At 32.3% G+C, this 13,512-nt stretch overlaps 1 protein-coding gene across 28 annotated transcripts in view; it reads left to right on the plus strand.

Annotated features, from left to right (window-relative positions):
• The window catches only part of FOXP2 (forkhead box P2), a 612,807-nt gene that overhangs the window by 490,520 nt on the left and 108,775 nt on the right, over positions 1-13,512 (plus strand). The gene's annotated exons all lie outside the window — the stretch shown is intronic.

Below are 13,512 nucleotides of genomic sequence, written 5' to 3' on the forward strand. Positions count from 1 at the left end.
CCTTGTATTCTCATTTCAATTATGTTTTATCAGCTATAGAGTTCACAGTTTCTTTGAACTGAAGACTCTAAAGTTTACTGTTACTATATAAAGGCTTATGGCTGTGCCATCACTACATTGTTCTTGAATTATTTTAGGTATCATTTGATCAGATCATGAAAATATACAGAAGGTAAACAAAGACTATGCATTGATCCCGTATATATTTTAGGGAAAAGTTGTTCCTTGTTCTGCCGGTTGTCACATAAATATACTAAGGCCTTTTTTTTTTTAACATATTCTGTCACTAGATTGTAATGTGTCTTCTTAGATTGTAATATGCAATAAGAATTGCTTTCATGACCCAATTCACACACCAGTCAGCCTTGGAAATGAATAGTAATGTACTTATTTAGATTAAGTCTAGAGTATCCTTAAATTGACAAACCCAAAAGAAAGTATTTTTATGACTCTTTTAAGACTCTTAAAAATAAATAATCAGTATCTTCCTTAATGAAGAAATATCTAATTCCATACCTTGGTAAAAATAGGAAAGAGAATGCTTTCAATAAGAATGCTGTCAAATTAATATAGAATGTTATTCATTATGGAAGATATGAAATATTTTAAAATGTTAAATGCAATCCAAAAATAAATTAAGAACTGGAAAAAAAAGCAATAACATCTACTATTTTATAGAAATAGTGGATGCAGAGGATTGGTAATAAAGTATGCATATAAAATCAGGTTTCATGATGATCTCAAATGATCTAGTTTGGGGTCTCATGCAGTACTAAAGTGTTAGGACTATTTGAGCTTTCCTTTAATTGACAACATTTGGAAAAAATAGCAAAAATTAAAAATGGAGTAAAGAGAGCTTTGTTTTAAAAAAGTTGTCAGTTTTGCTGAAATGATGGAATTAAATGTATGTGAAATATTAAAATAATATTAATATTTAAGAATATTATGAAATAATCTTAGTATTCTATGCATATTTTAAAGGAAGGTAAATTTAAGTTAAACTTCAAAAGTAATTTTACACTTTAACTTGATAAAGAAGGATCATCCAAAATTATCCTTCAAAAAAAATGGCACAATGTTCCTAATTGGTAATGCTTATTTTCTAAATTAATTACAATAGAAAAATTGTTTTCATCAGGCTGAAGAGTAAGCTGGTTTAACTCTATCAGTGTTTGTTCCTATTTCTACAATTACTTCTATCATTAAAACAAAAAAAAAAAGGAATCTTTACACTAGTGATGTAAAAAGAAATCTGCAGATTTAGGTTTTTTTTTTTATTTTGTCACTGACTTATTTTCAGAAAGAAAATGACTCAGCGAAATTAGGGGAGGCACCAGAAGCCATATAATTTCTCAATGGCCAAGATAACTAACTATAGGTAAAGTTTGTGATCACCAGTATATTGATCTTTCCAAAGGATTGCCAATTTTTTTCTTTGCTGCCTGGAGTGCTGTGTTCAGTAGCAATGTGAGGTGGTTTCATGTCTCTGGACCAATTAATGAGGTCGGTTCTGGAAACCTAGAGTGGGGGAGAGCAGCGTACAGAGGGAGCACGGCAAAGCACGTACCAGGGTTTTTTCCATCCCATCGTTATACTTAAGATAGTCACATGCTTTTGTAACTGGTGTTTCTTGACTTCACAAGGGATATATTATTTAAATATTATTAAGTAGGTGCTTATTTCCTTTTATTTATTAGATTAGATATAAACCTTATACAAGCTCAAGTAGCTAGATATAATTTAAAAATCAAGAAGTAAACCAAAAATAATGCTATTATCTATAGTTGACAATTTCTATGTAAGAGCATAGTACTCTCTTCATATTCATTAAATTATGTGTGATATTTTTACTTTTTAAATATTTTTAATATTTTTTATTAGAGAAGTGGTAGATTTGCAAAAAAATCATGCAGAAAATACAGAGTTCCCATATACCCTCCCACACACACCATTTTCCTTATTAACATTTTGCGTTAGTATGGTAACTTTGTTAGTCAAGGAAACAATATTATTATAATTATACTATTAATTATAATCTAGAGTTAACATTGTGGTTCACTGTTTGTGTTCAATAGTCCTATTTTTATAATTACTATTCTAGTAATATATATACAACCTAATTTTTCCTTGTTAGTCACATTCAAAGATATAATTCACTGGTGTTAATTGCATTCACAATATTATGCTATCATCGCCATCATCCATTACTTACACTTTTCCATCACCCCTAAAAGAAACTTTGTACCAAGTATTAATTCACCATTGTCTACCCCCACTCCAGTCCCTAGTAAACTATTCTAGTTTCTGACTCTAAGAATATACTTTTTCTAGATATTTCTTATCAGTGACATGATACAATATTGTCCTTTTATGTCTGGCTTATTTCACTCAACATGATGTCTTCAAGTTTCATCCATTTCTACTGTGTATCAGAACTTCATTCCTTTTTATGGCTAAATCATATTCCATTGTATGTAGATACCACTTTGTGTTTTTCCATTTCTGTTGATAGACACTTGGGTCACTTTCATCTTTTAGCAATTGTGAATGATGCTATTATGAACACTGATGTGCAAATATCTGTTCAAGTCTCTGCTTTCAGTTCTTTTTTTTTGGTCATAAACTTAGAAGTTAGATTGCTGGATTATATGGTAATACTATACTTAACTCTGAGGAAATGCCAAACTGTGTTCCACAGCTCTTTTATGATTTTACATTCTAAGCAACAGTGCACAAGTGTTCCTATTTCTCCATATTCCACTCCAAGACTTCTGTTTTTCAGTAGTTGTTATTTTAGTGGGTGTGAAATAGTATTTCATTGTGGTTTTGTTTTTTATTTCCTTAATAGCTAATGATGGTGAACATCTTTCCATGTACTTTTTGGTCATTTGTCTATATTCTTTGGAGAAATGTGTATTTAAGTCTTTTGAATATACTTTAATATGGTTCTTTGACTTTTTTATGTTAAGTTTTAGGGTTTTGTTATATATTCTAGATATTAAACTGTTACTGAATATGTGATTTCCAAATATTTTCTCAGTTCTGTTGATTGCCTTTTTACCTTTATGATGAAGGTCTTTTAATGATCAAAAGGTTTTCATTTCAATAAAATCACATTTATCTATCTTTTTCTTAGGTTACTCATGTTTTTGGTACAAAGTCTGAGAAACCATTGCCTAACAAAAGATCCTGAACATCTTTCCTTATCTATTTTCTGGGAGTTTTTGTATTTAGTTTTCTGATGCAATTTAGTTAACTTTTGTGTATGATGTAAGGAAAGGGTCCACCTTCATTCTTTTGCATTTGGATAACCAGTTTTCCTAGTACCATTTGTCAAGGAGACTGTTCTTTCTCCATTAAGTGGACTTGACACTCTTGTCAAAAAATCAATTAGTCATAGGTGTGAGCATTTATTTCTGAACAATCAACTCAATTCCATTGTCTGCTCTTTTGCCAGTAACATGCTAATGCTGTTTTGGTTACTGTTATTTTGTAATAAGTTTTAAAATCCAGAAATATCAGTCCTCCAACTTTGTTCTTCTTTACCAAAATGGTTTTGGCTGTTCAGGGCCCTAAAATTGGCTTTTCCATTTGTGCAAAGAATGCTGTTAGAATTTTGATTAGGATTGGTTTGAATTTGTAAATCGCATTGGGTAGATTTGGCATCAATCATATTTTGCCGTCCTATCCTAGAACATGAAATGGGCTTTCATTTATTGAGGTGTTCTTTGATTTCTTTTAGCAATTTTTTTTTATAGTTTTCTGTGTGTTAAGTCCTTTACATCCTTGGATAGAACTATTCCTAAATATTTTTTCTTTAGTTTCTATTGCACAGATTTTTTTTAACTGATTTCCTATTCAGATTGTTAACTAATAATGATTAGTAAATAGAAATACTGCTGATTTTTGCATATTGACCTTGTATCCTACCAAATTACTAGCCCTAATAACTTTATTGTGGATTTTTCAGTATTTTCTATATATAAGATAATGTTATCTGCAAATAGGGAAAGTGTTACTTTTTCCTTTACAATTTGGTTGCCTTTTTTTTTTTTTTTTTCTTTCTTTTTCTTACCTACTTGCTTTGGCTAAAACTTCCAGTAAATGTTGAATAGCAGTGGTGACTGTGGGCATCCTGGTCTTGTTCTTGACCTTAGATGGAAAGTTTTTAGTCTTTCACCAGAGTATGATGTTAGCTGTGGTTTTTTCATTTAAAACTTTTATCATGTTGAGGAAATTTCCTTTCACTCCTAATTTTCCAAATATTTTTATCAAGAAGGGGTGCTGGATATTGTCAAATGCCTTTTCTGTGTCAATTGAGATGATCTGTGGTGTTTACCTCTATTACATTAAGTAGCTATCTTATGTTGAATCACCCTTGCATACCTGTATAAATTCCACTTGCTCAGCTGTATAATTCTTTTAATGTGCTGTTAAATTCAATTTGTTAGTACTTTGTTGAGGAGTTTTGCATCTATATTCATATGGGATATTGGTCTGTTATTTTCTTTTTCTTGGTATCTTTATATGGCTTTGGTATAAGGGTGATATTGGTCTCATAGAATGAGTTAGGAAGTCTCACCTCCTCTTCAGTTTTTTTTTGGAAGTTTGATCAGGATCTGTGCTAATTCTTCTTGAGGTATTTGGGAAGCCATCTGGTCCTGGGCTTTTTTTTTTTGCTGGGAGATTTTTGATAACTAATTCAATCTCTTTACTATTATTGGTCTCTTGAAATCTTCTATTTCTTCTTAAGTCAGTGTAGGTAGTTTGTGTGCTTCTAGGAATTTGTCCATTTCATCTAGGTTATCTAATTTGTTGCCATACAGTTGTTCTTAATATATTCTTATAATAATTTTTATTTCTTTGGGGTCAATACTAATATCTCCCTTTTGTTTCTGATTTTAGTTGTGTCTTCTTACTTTTTTCCTTTGTTGGTCTACCTCTAGGTTTCTTGATTTTATTGATCCATTCAAAGAACAAACTTTTGCTTTTGTTGATTTTCACTTTGTTTAATTCTCTATCTCCACACTTTTAAAAAGTTTCCTTCTCTCTGCTTACTTCAAGTTTAGTTTTCTCTTCTTTTTCTAGATCCTATAGTTGTGAGATTAGGTCTCTGGTTTGATATCTTTCTTTTTTAATGTAATTATTCAGAACTATACATTTCCCTCTCATCATAAGTTTTGGTATGTTGTATTTTTGTTTTCATTTGCCTCAAGGTATTTCCTAATTTCTCTTGTGATTTCTTCTTTGACCCATTGGTTGTTTAAGAATGTGTTTATTTAATTTCCACATATTTGTTAATTATCCAATTTTCCCTCATTATTGATGACTATCTTCATTCCATTTTGATTAGAGAGGATATATTGTCTGATTTCAAAATTTTTTAATTTACTGAAACTTGTTTTTGTGACCTAATATATGGTCTGTCTTGAAGGATGATTTGTGTTCATTAAAGTAGAATGTGAATTCAGTGAATGTTTGGTGATGTGTTCTATACATATAGTTTAGGTCTAGTTGATTTATAGTATTTTTAGGTCTTCTAATTCCTTATTGACCCCTCTAGATGCTTTATCTATTATTGAAAGTGGTATACTGGAGTTTCCTAATTTTAATATAGAACCATCCATTTCTCCCTTCAAATTTATTAGTATTTACTTCATATATTTTGAGGCACTGCCATTATGTGTATATATGTATTTAAAATTCTTCTTCAATTGACCTTCTATCAGATATAGTGACCTTCTTTGTCACTCATTATAGTTTTTAATTAAAGTCTATTATATTTTATATTAATACAGCAACCACAGCTCTCCTTTCATTACTCTTCATATGGCATATTTTTTCCATCCTTTGACTTTCAGCTTAAATGTGTCTTTTACTTTAATGTTAGTCTCTTTTAAGCAGTATGTAATTGTCTCATACTTTTTTTTCCCATTCTACCAATCTTTACCTTTTGACTGGAGATTTTAATTCATTTACATTTACAGCAACTATTGGTAATACAGGACTTTCTTCCACCATTATGCTATTTGGTCTTTGCAAGTCTTATGCTTTTTAAAAAATTATTTTTATTTGTCTTTTTTTAATCTTATTCTTTTTTTCCTTTGATTCTTTTGTTAATCCTCCTTTCATATTGATTTCAATTTGCAATTTTAAGTCCTTTCTTTCTTCTTTCTATATTTTTTAGATATTGTATTTGTGATTACTATGGGGCTTAATTTAATTTTCTAAACCTATAAAATCATGTTTGATTTGATACCTACATCAATTCAATAGCATACATATACAATGGTCCCATATCCCTCCATCCCCCACCTTTTTTGTGTACTTCTTGCAATGTTATACATTGTGTGTCCAAAAACATAGATTTCTCATTATGTTTTATACATTTGTAATTTAGAGCCAGTAAAAAGTAAAAGGTGAAGTTATAAACCAAAAAATATAATACAATAATAATGACATTTATAATTAATTACCCATATGGTTACCTTTACCAGAAGTCTTTCTTTATTCATGCTGCTTTGGTCAACTCTTTAGTGTTCTTGTCTTCCATTCTGAAGAATGCCCTTTAGTATTTCTTGTAAGGCAGGTTTAGTGGTGACAAACCTTCTTGGCTTTTGATTACCTGGAAATGTCTTAATTTCATCCTCACTTTTGAAAGACAGTCTTGCCAGATGTAAAATTTTTGGTTGGATATTGTTTTCTTTGAGCATTTTAAATATTTCTTCCCACTGCCATCTTATCCCCTTGGTTTCTGATGAAAAATTGCCACTTAATCTTAGCGGCACTCCCTTGTACATAACATATTGCTCTTGTCACTTTCAGAACTCTCTCCTAGTCCTTGACATTTGACAACTGTCTGTCTGGAAGTGGCTTTCTTCAAATTTATCCTGTTTGGGGCGCTTTGGAATTCTTGAGAGTATATATTCATGTCTTGCATTGAATTTGGGAAGTTTACTGCCATTGTTTCTTTAAATATTTATACTGCTCCTTTCTCTCAATCTTTTTCTTCTAGAACTCCTATAATGCATATTTTGGTATGCTTGATGATGTCCACCGTTCTCTAAGATTCTGTTCACATTTTTCATTCTTTTTTTTTCATTCTCCTCCTCAGCCTTAACCATTGTAATTATTTTATATTCGAGTTCACTGATTCTTTCTTCTGTCAGTTCCTGTCTGCTATTGAAACATTCTAGCAAAATTTTCATGTCAGTTATTTTGGTCTTCAATTCCAGTATTTCTGTTTGGTTCCTTTTTAAAATGTGTCCCTTTATTGATATTTTCATATTGTTCATTCATTGCTTTTCTGATGTTTTTTAGTTCATTCTCCACATTTTCCTTTATCTCTTTGAGCATACCGAGAATTATTTTTTGAAAATCTTTGTCCAGCATATCCAAAGTCTGGTCATCTTCACTGAAGGATTTTGAATTTTTATCTTCTTCCTTTGAATATACCAACAATTCTATTTCTTTCTCTTGTAAATTTTTGTCACATACCATATATTTAAATATTTTAAAGTATTAGCTCTGTGCTTTATTCCCTGATGTGTGTGTGCCTTAAGTTTGTATCCATTTTGTGTTATGACAGAAATTTTCTTGAGTTCTAGGAGCTAACACAAATACCAAACCAATGGGAAAAATAAACACTTTTCATAGTCTTTACAAATTGGCTCTGCATCTACTGGTGCTCTCCTTCAGAATTTATCACTGCTATCAGGAAGATCAGTTTGAAACAAATGTGAAGGATGGGATCCTTTCCATCTATTTTTTAGCCTATGTCTTGTCCAGGGCTTGTGCTTGCTCCTGGCCTTAGGAATTCCACATTTACAGGAATTCAAGTGCATTCTCTACTGCTTTTGAAATAGACTCTCTTGCTTACCTCTTTGCTCTATCATGTGACTTAAAGCTTGCAATCTTTGCCCCAGGATGCTTGAGTTAATTGTTTCTTAAGCAGCTTTAGCTATCTACATGCTGCTCTGCCTGAAGGGCAAGTTTTGGGAATGTAAGCCTGAGATGAGTTTTCTGGTTCAGGTTTTCAGGCTCCTACCCGATATTTTTTCACTAAAATACAGTCCCCTCAGTATGTGTGTAGGCATTACTCTCCTCCTTCAGGACCAATGCCAGGAGCCCACAGCAGGGGCATACGCTAACTCCACACCATGCCAAGGAATGAGTGGAAGTTTGGCAGCAAGTGTGCCAGGAGATTCTCCTACTGTTGTAAAGCTTCATTTTCTTGTTTCAGCACTTGCCCAGTTACTATAACCCTCTAACTGTTTTATGGAATTTTGAAAAAGATGGCTTAGCCAGTGTTTGCTAATTATTCTAAGATTCTGTGGATTCAGTACCCTGGAGCTTCTTACTCTGCCATTGTGGTTGACCAGAAGCCTCATTAAATTTAAAAGTACCAATATACTGGAAAGGTACTGTCCTACATCAGAGAATCATAAGATTCCTGGTGGACTAACAGGAAAAAAATATATATGCGTACCTAAAGGAGCCATATTCCTTTATCATTAATATAATTGAACATTTATAATAAATTGGGAATCATCATAATAGATATCAATTAAATTTTAAGAGATCCTACATAATGGTATATCAATGGATTATTTTAATATGACACCTATTATTTTCATGGTTGGTTGACAAAAGTCAAAATATTCAGGTATGTGTTCCAAATTGACAGATTAAAATAATTTCCCCTTCCTCACCTACTTCACTTAAATAAAAATCCTTTAAGTTTAATAAGAAGTCTGAAATGAAGTGCAGAAATTGCTGACAAAATAAAAGTCACTTATAATTATTAAATGTAGGTTAATGCCCCAAATTACATTAAAGATGTGAAATAGTTAAATATTTGTTATAAAATAGATATCAAAATATCTCTCTCATCCCATTCTCCTCCAGGTATTTATTTTCTCTAGCTACTAACAAAAGATGCAGTTAAAATATATTTCAGAAGGATATTTTCTGGTATTTTGGTAATAGCTAACCAACAGATAATAACCATCCACTGAGTATGGAGTACTTCCCTACTATTACACTGTTGAACACTAGTGATAATTTTGCGTACCTACTAATAGATTGTATTTATTGTGCCTCTACTAACTCATTGTAATGTTGGACAGTAATTTTATCTTCATTAATCATTGTCTATACCTGAAAATTGTATTAAATTCTGTCTGCCTCTTCTTGTATTTAAACAAAATGTTTGGGCTACTTAAGTTGTATATTCAGTGCGTTAAGAATAAGGATATAATAGCCTATTTATAACTTTGAATTTTATAGGATTAAGTTCTGACTCTAACATATAATAGAAAATGAAAGTAAGAGTGCTTCATTGTAAAATATTAGTTTTCAATACTTGCTTTTCACACTCAATTTTTCAAATTGTGTATATTTTAACTGTAATCTGGAAAAACCTTTTCTAAGTTTACAATTAGGATAGAAGCTTTATTTTCCTGATATATAGCTTTACAAAAGGCTAATTCTGACAAAATCCTTAATTTCAGCCTTGGCACAAAACAGTAACCTAAATTCTCTCCTGGGTAACTCAGACCCTGTTGTCACCTCATCTGTCTGAATGGCCTCATTAACATTTACCTGCAGACAATTGTTAGTCTTGCCAATAGGTTTTACCCCTAAGTGAGTACTAATTTAGCTCTATGCCTGTTAGATCTTATTGCTAAGGTAATTATGTTGACTGTTTAGGGTCTTTGTCTACGGGATCCTAGTTTCAAAACCTTTATCATCTGGTCAAAGGAGCCTTTTGATGATGAAAATATGTTGGGCCTATAATCTAAAAATGAGATTTGGCTGGCCTTGGTCCAACTGTTGTATATCTTATTCAAATTAAATTATATTGTCCACAGTTGATTTTTCCCCTTACAGGTGTTTATTGAGATTGCTTCCTGAATGTTTCATTTTGATAAGGATTGTTGACTTGAGCAGATAAGGAAAAGTAGATAGTGATGATTTTTAAAAATATTTTTCTCTATACCCAGTCCAAGTCTCTCTAAGATTTACATAAATTCAGCCCAGCACCAATTAATCCATTCCATGGGCTCTAGAATCAGCTGTCTGGGGTTCAATATTGGGCAAGTTACTTGAGCTTTCTTAGTCTCAAGCTCTCAATCTGTAAATTTGTTATGATAATTTTTCCAGAGTGGTAATTGGGATTAAATGTGATAATACCTGAAATACTTAGCATGATGACTATGGCATAGTAAGTGTCCAATAAATGTTAGAGTAAGTACTTATAGTAGTATCAATATATTATTGCCTGGATTAAAGAGCAAATTCTGTCCAGTGTAAATTTAAATATATATTTGTATTTGCTCTAAAAGAGGCATTGGGCAATGTATCTGTCTGCCATGGCTCAGACAGATGGAGATGTTCCCTATGAAGAGGACTGTTTTTATATTTACTTGACTATGTTAAACACTGACTTATTCACTCACAAAAATCAGTGTTATACAGATGTTTTCTGATTTGTTAAGTGGAAGATAGCTAAGTGGAAGATTCATACCCTACTTCAACAGACCTAAATTCTGTCCTTCCTACAGCCAAGGAGAATCATGTCTAAATGATAGTAAGAAAATTGAATGTCCCCTAAATGTCTGTATACACCTAGAGCATATAAAGATACAAATTTAGGAAATACATCTGGCAATGCCATTATACCCCACACTGTTTTCTTCTTTCGCCTTTCATAAATGTATCAGCAGAGATTAATCTGAACTTAAAAATAAATTTCTATTTCTTAATAGTCTCAATAGTTTTAACTAACGTGGTAGAGACAATCAGAGATAATTATTGGTAAGTTTCTTGGAGAGTCCTTCCTATAAAATCCTATAAATCTCATAAAACATTATAAGATTTAACTCATTGCTATTGGTTGGGAAGTCATGCTAGTATAAACTTGAATTTATTTAGAGGCAGCACAAATTAGATTTGTTAATTTGCCATGTTGGCTTTTTAATATTTTTATTCATTATTACTGATAATAGTCTTGGTACTATACTACATCCTTTGGAGGAAATAAATCTAAAATAACAAAATATTTTAAACATTTACCTTATTTATCTTATGATTAGTTCATGCTATACAGATATAGCATAGTGGCCATGTTTAAGGTTCCTATAAAAAGCCCTCCAGACACTTCATCTGAAACAGAAAAAAGCTTTTTGTTTTTAAAGTCTTGACTGCCATTTGTTTGCAACCTCTTGATTCATCTTTTTCTTTACTATTGCAATTCAAGATATTAATAATTGTCTTTACACATCTCACTTAGCTCCTTGAGCTCAGACCATTCTAGAGTCTTTTCCTGAGTGACTGCTTCTCACCTTTGATTTCATTACAATATTTGAGATTGCCATGTTGGTTCCAGGAAGAACTAGTAGCAACGATTTTACTATGGATAATCTGCTTTGAAATTTATAATGAATGAATTACTTCTCTTGATTATTCACCAAAGGATTAGTCTGAAAGAAATCAGGGACTGATGAAAGATTTATTTAGTTAGTTATCTGGTTTTGTTGTTATTAATATATTTTTCATAGAATAAATTGATACACACACCAGGCTATGTATGTGGCAATAAAGTGAATTTATGGTGTCCATTAGGACAGACTACATTTTCCTTTCACATTTTAAATGTATTTGTAATAATTTGTTAATGATAGTATATACTATGAAATATAATCTACATGAACTTCTGTTTCTCTCTATAGGTCTTGCATATTTTTAAACATCACATAAGAAATGTGTATTCCATATTTATTATTTTATTTGGTTTCCTTTTATACCTCCTACATAATCTTATTTTAGTGTAATAATAAGTGAAAGATAAAGAAAGCAAATTACCCTAATGTGTAAATCTTCACGGGCAAGCACATATACATACATACACAGCTAACTGATCAATTATGTAAGAGATCAATTATGTAAGAGAATGTATGTGAGGTTTTATTGAGATCCATCTGTAATTCATTTTTCTGTTTGTATTAGTTAAATGAACTGTTTATATAAAGGATTAACAAAGTACTTCAAAAGTGTTCTAAATAACTACATTTTCACCTAATTTCAGTACATACAATATCACAGTAAGCAACATGTGACTCCCATTGACATTAAAACAGAAACTGCATCTAGTATTTTAAATCTTTATCCACTGATTTCAAAAAGTTTGCTATTATCACAGTTCTATTATGCTGTAATCATGAAATGTATCATACAACTTAAAGGAAATTCCATTTGTTTACTTGCTTACTTCCAATTAACATATTTCTTATCATAATAATGATACATTTGGCATAAATAGAATCACACTACAAATAACAGAAACTAAAGAACAAAGTCTTATACCAAACTAAGGGTCTCAGAATGGAACTTCTGCTGTATTCCACATTCAGGAGCATGCTGGTACTAGAATCTTGCCACCATGCTGCTGAGCTCCTTCTCCGTCCCAGCAGCCCTTTTCATTTTAGAAGTTCTGGTGTTATCCAGGGTACATAGTTATAGCATCACATGCCAAAATACATAGGTTGTATATTTAATATTTTGAGATTAACTGTATAATATCTTAATTTTAATTCATAATTTTAAAACTAAAATATTTAGTCTGGCTTAATAAAAGACAATATAGAATGAAAGCAAAAGAGCTTTATTGTCAGAGATTGCGATGAAGGCAAAGCATCAAGCTAACATCTTCAAGATAAATTCTCTTCTTAAATTAAGATAATTCATAAATTCAGATGTGGTTGTGAGGCAGGATAGAACAGAGACCTAAGGAGGAAGGGAAAGAAAACCTAAAAAGCCACACAAACAGAAACTGAGGCAATGTCCTGCTGACTTACACAGGCTGAGGCAATGGCCTGCTAACTTACATCAGCCTGCTGACTCACACAGGCAAGTTGGGAAGGGACAATTTATAGCACAAGCACCCTGCAGCTTACAGCACACAACACACACCCAGCAGCTGTGCTATCAGAAGGCAGCCAGGAACATCAACACATGGCAGGAAAGAAAGAAGGAGCAAGTGGGTGCCAGCAACCCCCACCCACTTTCAGGTTACCTCACACTTCAAGGACAGTGACCAGAGTTCAATCACCGCTGGTCAGCACACCCTGCAGAGCTGGCGGACAGCAGCCAGAAGCCAATCACCACCAGACAGCAACCACTAACCCCCTAAGAGAATCAAATTACCCAATAGAGTTCCCCTGCTTTGTCTCAAATATGCCAGTCAGTGCAGATCCTGGAGTTCTGTACCCCTGTAAAATAGGGGACCCCAGGGCAGAACTTCACGTTTCTCTCCCTTGAGAATGCCTGCCCTCATGTCTGGGGTGCACTTCTGTTCTCTTGCTTTACCCCGCAATAAATTCTTTACTTGCTTAATGAATTTGTGGCTCATTTGAATTCTTTCTCGTGATGAAGTGAAAAACCTAGACACCATTTTCAATAACAGTTTTATAAATTGTAGAGGGAGAGAGTGTTGCCAAATTAATGTCATAC

Source organism: Dasypus novemcinctus, chromosome 5, assembly GCF_030445035.2.
Source record: "Dasypus novemcinctus isolate mDasNov1 chromosome 5, mDasNov1.1.hap2, whole genome shotgun sequence".
Lineage (NCBI taxonomy): Eukaryota > Metazoa > Chordata > Mammalia > Cingulata > Dasypodidae > Dasypus > Dasypus novemcinctus.